This window comes from Myotis yumanensis, unplaced genomic scaffold (assembly GCF_028538775.1).
Source record: "Myotis yumanensis isolate MYYU_CA2020_CCGP unplaced genomic scaffold, mMyoYum1.0.hap1 SCAF_8, whole genome shotgun sequence".
In the NCBI taxonomy this organism is placed as follows: domain Eukaryota; kingdom Metazoa; phylum Chordata; class Mammalia; order Chiroptera; family Vespertilionidae; genus Myotis; species Myotis yumanensis.
Genome location: NW_027223759.1, coordinates 13,276,098 through 13,283,431, shown reverse-complemented (window position 1 = coordinate 13,283,431; position 7,334 = coordinate 13,276,098). Strand labels below are relative to the sequence as shown.

General features: G+C 37.7%; 2 pseudogenes; one reads left to right on the top strand and one right to left on the bottom strand.

The window, feature by feature from the left end:
* Nucleotides 1–410: 410 nt before the first annotated feature.
* LOC139015444 (N6-Methyl-AMP deaminase-like) lies at nt 411–3,140 on the bottom strand (annotated as a pseudogene).
* A 3,000-nt stretch (nt 3,141–6,140) lies between these two features.
* Nucleotides 6,141–7,072, top strand: LOC139015443 (small ribosomal subunit protein uS2B-like; annotated as a pseudogene).
* The last annotated feature ends 262 nt before the right edge of the window (nt 7,073–7,334 follow it).

The following is a 7,334-nucleotide window of genomic DNA, read 5'->3' as shown; positions in this document are numbered from 1 at the left end:
TAGTTTCAACATAACTCCTCAAAATAGCAAATGTGGACCGCCTCTCAAGCAGTGTATGGCTGGTTAGACTAGCTGAACCCCTGTGCTGAGGCCATGTTTCCACAGCTTAATTTTTTAAAACTCAAATTATCAAGAGTTCCTCTTTATTTTACTAGTTGGCAAAATTTTATCAGTGGTATGTGATGCATGGAACTTTGAAAAATAAAAAAATAAAATTTTTCTCTTTTTTTCCAATTTAAGAAATATTTACTGAGCAATCACCGTGAGTAAGGTATTGGCGATGGAGCCCATGCTACTTGGCTGCTGTTTTTCTAAGGGAGCGGTAGACGGTTTACTAAGAGGAATATGGCTGCAAGATTTTGGTTGCAACACATTCAAAAGTAATTCACCTCGTTCCAGCTTTAAAAGTGTCACACTTTGGGCTTCAGTTCAGACCTGGTGCTGTCAGAAGCAAAGATGTAGTTGACGGAATCACAAGACAGATCCCATACCTGAGATTGGGTCCAATTAAGTTTTCAACTGCCAGCTAGTGCTCTTGGGAAAGGTCTATAGCAAAAAAACACCCCTATCATCGGTACAGTTCACAGAAGGATGAGCAATGCTGTAGGAATCTGAAACGATGCTAGTGATAAGAGGGAACTGTCTGACTTTTGATACTTGAGGTAAACAGAGTTCCAGCAGTATCTGGTATTTCCTCATAAAGTCCAGCAGATCCAGCAACACCACCCCACCCCCACCCCCCTCAGAGGAGTGGAGAAACGTTCCATGCTCGATCTGTCGGGAAGCAGACCCAGGACTATTTGTGTTTCTTTTGAGGGGGTTGGAATCTCTGGAAGATGCAATGCCAACTTCAGAACTGCTTCCCCCGTCCCCCGCTCCCAGCCCCCAACCCCCATCCCCCGCCGCCGCCTTCTTCTAAAAGAAGTTCCAAGAAATCTTTGCTTGCCCAGCTGTAGGGTCTCCACTGAGGGCAAGGCCAAAAACTGTATCTTCAGTAGAAAGGAAGAATTCTTCAGAAAATTTACTAGTCTCCTTAGCCACTAAAGGGCCACCTCTTCTGTCAATTGATATCAAATACCTAACTTCAATGTCTAAGTTTTCTTCTTTAGACTGTTTCATACTTTCAAGTACAGATTCCACATAAGTCCTTTTAGTTATTCCTGTAGCATTTTCAGATCTGGATGTACCCCTTAGTTCCAGGTACTTGACACCATCATCTGCAAATTCTTTAATGACATCTTTTGTGACCATTAGAATATCTTCAGGGCTGGTAGTAGGCTGATAAATAATCTGAAACATCTGGAAACATTCTTCTAAAGTTCTTTTCTGGCACATTCTCATATTTGTTGGAATTTCTGTAAGATATTATCAGGTATAATACTTTCACCTCACTTTCCAACAACTATCAAGGATCACTTAATTTCAACTTGACTCCTCAAAATAGCAAACGTAAATCACCTCTCAAGCAGTGTATGGCTGCTTAGACTAGCTTGAACCCCTATTTGGAAGCCATGTTTTCACACTTAATTTTTTAAAAATCAAATTATTATTTTTTTAATAGTATGACTTTATAAGTAGTATATGATACATGGAACTTTAAGAAATTTACATTTTTTTAAATTAAAGACATATTTACTGAGAAGCCACCATGAGTAAGTTATTGGTGATGAAGTCCATGCTATTTGGCTGCTATTCTTCAAAGGGAGTGGTGGATGGTTTACTAAGAGGAATATGGCAGGAATATGACTATCAATCATAGTTATCAGATCATGAATGTTAAGACCTGGTTTCTTAGCTTTTAATATCTTCATGGTATAGAACTAATGGATCCATTCAAGTGGGCATGAAGTTCCACTTAGGGACTGCTGTCAGTCTTGAGTATCTTCAGGAGATGGGCCCTGCCGAGTCAGGAGCTTCAGGAGGGGTCAGTGCAGAGCACCAATGACAGCAGAAACTTCAGCAAGAGTTCCCTGGCCTCCCTCGGGTACATGCACAACGCCTCTGATGTGTTGCTAATTCTGGGACCAAAATGTATTTCTTATACTTGATCCATTTAAATCCACAGAGTGTATGTGTGCGTAATTATTTGCATAACAAATTTTCAGTGTTCTCAAAATTATTTGCAATTAGACAAAAACCTTGGGCCCAAGTCAGTATCTGTTTTGGCAGTAGATGGGAAATGGGAAAGCTATGTACCATATTTATTTTATTTTCAAGTTAGCATTCTTAACAGCAGGTCAGTGTCTGCAGTTTTTAGTGATCCTATTTTTTGTTACTTTAAACTATCTTTTGTTATTAAAAATACATTTCCTGTATTTGCACCTGAATAACATTGAATTTGATGAAGAATAATAGTACTTACATTCATTTAAACTTTCTATTTACCTTGCACTAATGTAACTTACTTAGGGATGCACATAGAATAGCATATTGGCAAATTTTGCTATGCAATTATACAATAATTTTTGAGAAAATTTTTGTGTACTTATCCTATAATGGAACACATAAGTTAAGTATTTTTTCCTATCTCCTGCTGGTTTGTCAATTTGAATGGTCAGCCCAAGAGAAAATGAAAAACACCAGACTCAGTGTCTTAAGCAAACTTTTCATTTGGTTTCTGTACTTGCATTTGAAACAGATCTGCTAGAGACCGCTTACTTAACAAATGGATGACAAACACTTAGAGTCATCAGATTTTCAAAAAATCAAATTCTAACATATTAAAGAAATAAAAAATAACATTTGACGGAAATAAACTTTGCTTACAAAAATATTTACATGTAACCTGCATAGTTTTACTGGACCAAGAACTGTCCTCCCCATTTACAAAAATCAAAGGGAAACCTGATGGACAAGTAATAGTCCTTCCACTCCAACCTCCTATTTGTGCACCATGTGTTGTCCCATGAGTTTTTATAGCTCATGTCAGGATCTAGGTCTCTGTCACAGTACACTCTAGTCACCATTATTATCAGACTAAAGCAAGGCAAATTAAGTGCAGTTTTCACCAATAGGTTTAAGGAATCATCAGTGTCAAGGTCAATGTTACTGATCATGAAGACATGGAAAGATCTTGTCAGGATGACAGATGACTTATTCTCCCTAGTTTTGACTGTTTCTACTGCATCTTCTTGTTTCATGTCTCTCTGATAGCCAACTAGATCACCAGTTAATTATAAAAGGATATAACTAAAGAACAGTCAGATGGAATTGTTGCATAGAGCTAGGTATGGGGGAAAGGGTAGTAAGGAGCTTCCATGCCTTTTCTAGGCGCACCACAATCCCCAAATCCCCAGGTGTTCACCAACCCAGAAGCTCAAGAAACTCACTTTAAATATAAAGACAGGTATAGATTACGAGCGACTGGATGGAAAGGCTTCCAAATTGGAATGGAAGAAGTAAAACTGTCACCATTTACAGATGACATGATGTTACATATAGAAAACCCTAAAAACTCTACCAAAAAAAAATGTTACAGTTAATATATGAATTCAGTAAAGATTCAGGATACAAAAATCAATATACAGAAATCTGTTGTATTTCTATACACTAAAAATAAAATATCTGAAAGAGAAATTAAGAAAACAATTCCATGTACAATTGCACCAAAAAGAATAGAATACCTAGGGGAAAATTTAACAAAGTGAAAAACCTGTATACTGACAACTCTAAGACATTGGTAAAAAAAATTAAAGAAGACACAAATAAATGAAAGTATACTAGTATACCATGCTCATGGATGGAAAGAATTAATATTAACTACCAAAACAATCTACACATTCAATTCCTATCAAAATTCCAATGGTTTGGGGTTTTTTTCCTTAGAAATAGAGCAAATAATCCTAAAATTTGTATGGAACTACAAGAAAAGTTAGAGGCATCACACTCCTTGATTTCAAACTATATCACAAAGCTATAGTAATCAAGCCAGTATGATAATGGCATACAAACAGACACATAACAGTGGAGCAGAATAGAGAACCAAGAAATAAATCCATGCTTATATGGTCAATTAATTGACAAGAAAAGAGCCAAGAATCTACAATAGGAAAAGGATAGTCTCTTCAGTAAATGGTGTTGGACGAACTGTTACAACCACATGCAAAAGAATGAAACTAACTACTATCATGCAACATATATAAAATTAGCTCAAAATGAATTAATGACTTGAATAAGACATGAAACTCCTAGAAGAAAATACATATGGTAAGCTTTTTGACATTGGTCTTGGCAGGGATTTTTAAAATTTTACACCAAAAACAAAGGCAAAATAAACAAGTGGGACTAAGCAAACCAAAAAAATTTCTGCACAGCAAAGAAAAACCATTATCAAAATGAAAAGACATTTTGATAATGGGAGAAAATATTTGCAAATCATATATCTAATAAGGAGTTAATATCCAAAATACATAAATAACTTAACTCAATAGCAAAACAAACAATCCAACTTAAAAATGGGCAGAACACTAAATGAACATTTTTCCCAAGAAGACATACAAATGACCAACAGATACATGAAAAGATGCTCGACATCACTAATCATCAAAGAAAGGCAAATCAAAAACACAATAAAAAATCATTTCACACATGTTAAAATGGTTATTACCAAAAAGACCAGAAATAGCAAGCAGTGGTGAGAATGTAAAGAAAAAGAAGCCCTTGTGCACTGTTGGTGGAAATGCAAATTGGCGCTGCCACTATGGAAAACAGTATAAGGGTTCCTCAAAAAATTAAAAATAGAGCTGCTGTGTGATCTAGCAATTCCATTTCTAGGTAGTTATCCAAAGAAAACAAAAGCACTAACTCAAAAAAAAGATACACACCCCCATGTTCACTGCAGCATTATTTATAATAGCCAAGATATGGAAACAGCCTGAGTCCACCAACAGATGAATAGATAAAGAAAATGTGATGTATACTGGTATATACACAATGGAATACTATTCAGTCATAAAAAGAAATGGAATCTTGCCATTTGTGACAACATGATGGATCTAGAGAGAATCATGCTCAGTGAAATGAGTCAGATAGAGAAAAAAAATACTATCTGATCTCTCTTATATGTGGGATCTTTAAAACACACACACACACACACACACACACACACACACACACACACACACTCAGAGATACAGAGAATCAATTAGTGGTTGCCAGAGGAAGGAGAGGGCAAAATGGGCGAAGGGAGTCACAAGGTACAAACTTCCAGTTACAAAATAAGTAAGTCATGAAGATGTGATGTACAGCATGACAACTATAGTTAACAATATTGTGTTGCATACTTGAAAATTGCTAAGAGAGTAGATCTTAAAAGTTCTCATCACGAGGAACCAAATTCTGTTACTACATATGGTGATGGATGATAATGAGACTTATTGTGGTGATCATTCTGTAATATATACAAATATGGAATCATGTTGTACATCTGAAACTAATATAATGTGTGTCAATTATACCTCAATATAAAGATAAAACAAAATAAAAAGCGAATGGATGATAAAAAAATATACCAGCTAACACTAATCAAAAGAAAACAAGTATAACTATATTTATTTTAGACAGGGCAGACTTCAAAGCAAGAAAATGTATCAGGAATAAAGAATGGCATTAGGGGTCAATTCTCCAAGAAGACATAACAACCCTTAACATGTATGCACATAATAACAGACTGTCAAACTATGTGAAGCAAAAACTAATAGAACTGCAAGGAGAAACAGATGAATCCACTATCATAAGTGTAGACTTCAACACCCCTCTATCACAAATGGACAGATCCAGCAGGCAGAAAATCAATAGAGACATAATTGAACTCAACAACACCATCTATCAACTGGATATAACTGACATCAATAGACTGCTTCATCCAACCACAGCAGCATACACATTCTCCTCCAGCTCACATGGAGTTCTGACCAAGAGAGAACACATTCTGGGCTGTAAAACACACCTTTACAAATTTTTAAAAATAGAAATCATTTGATGTCTGCTCTCAGATCACAGTGGAATTGAACTAGAAATCAATGACAGAAAGATAGCTAAAAATTACAGTTATACACATGTAGCCTTTCTGTGCTACCCAGAGAGGTGTCCATGTGGTGGTGTTCTGTGTTCCTATCATAATATAAAGGGGAACTTCCACAATGTTTGGAGTCTTTGATATTCCACAGATGAAGGAGGAGGATATCCTCCAATTCCTTGCAGCAGGAACCCACTTAGGTGGCATCAACCTGGTCTTCCAAACGGAACATGCATCTACAGAAGGAAAAGTGATGGCATCTTCACCATAAATCTGAAGAGACCCTGAGAGAAGCTTCTCCTGACATTTTATGCCATTGAAATACTGTCTGGTGTCCGTGTCATATGCTTCAGGAATAATGGCCAACGGGCTGTGCTGAAGTTTGCTGCTGCCTTTGGAGCCACTTCTTTTGCTGGCACTTTACTACTGGAATCTTTGCTGACCAGGTCCAGACAGCCTTCTGGAAGCCACAACTTCTGGTGGTTATTGATCCCAGGGTTGAAGGCCAGCCTTTCACTGAGGTGTCTTATGTTAACCCACCTACCAGTGCCCGGTGTAACACACACTCTCCTCTACACTGTGTGGACATTGCCATCAAGTACAACAAAGGAGATCACCCAGTGACTCTAATGTGATGGACACTGGTCAGGGAAGTTCTGTGCATGCTTGGCACCATCTCTCTGCAGGAGGTCATGCCGGATCTCTATTTCCAAAGATATCCTGTAGAGACTAAAAAGGATGATCAGGCCACTGCTAAAAAAAAAAAAATGGCTGTGGCCAAAGAGAAATTTCAAGGTGAATGGACTGCTCCCGCTCCCAAGTTCACTGCTGCTCAGCCCGAGGTTGCAGACTGATCTGAAGATACAGGTGCCCTCTGTGCCTGTTCAGCCATTTCCCACTGAAGCCTGTGGAGCTCAGCCTGCCACAGAAGACCGGCCTGCAGCCCCCACCACGCAGGCCACTGAATGAGTAGGAACAACCACTGAGTGGTCTGAAGCTATTCTTCCACAGACTCTTAAACAGAAAATGGCAATAATGTTGATGGGAAATAAATAGTATCTCAAAAGAAAGAAAGAAGAAAGAAAGAAAGAAAGAAAGAAAGAAAGAAAGAAAGAAAGAAAGAAGGAAGGAAGGAAGGAAGGAAGGAAGGAAGGAAGGAAGGAAGGAAGGAAGAAAAGGAAGGGAAGGGAAGGGAAGGGAAGGAAAGGGAAGGGGAGAGAATGAGAGAGAGAGAGAAAGAGAGAGAGAGAGCCGCACTACTAAATAACGCATGGGTCAAAGAAGAAATCTCAAGAGAAATTTAAAAATATTTTTAACT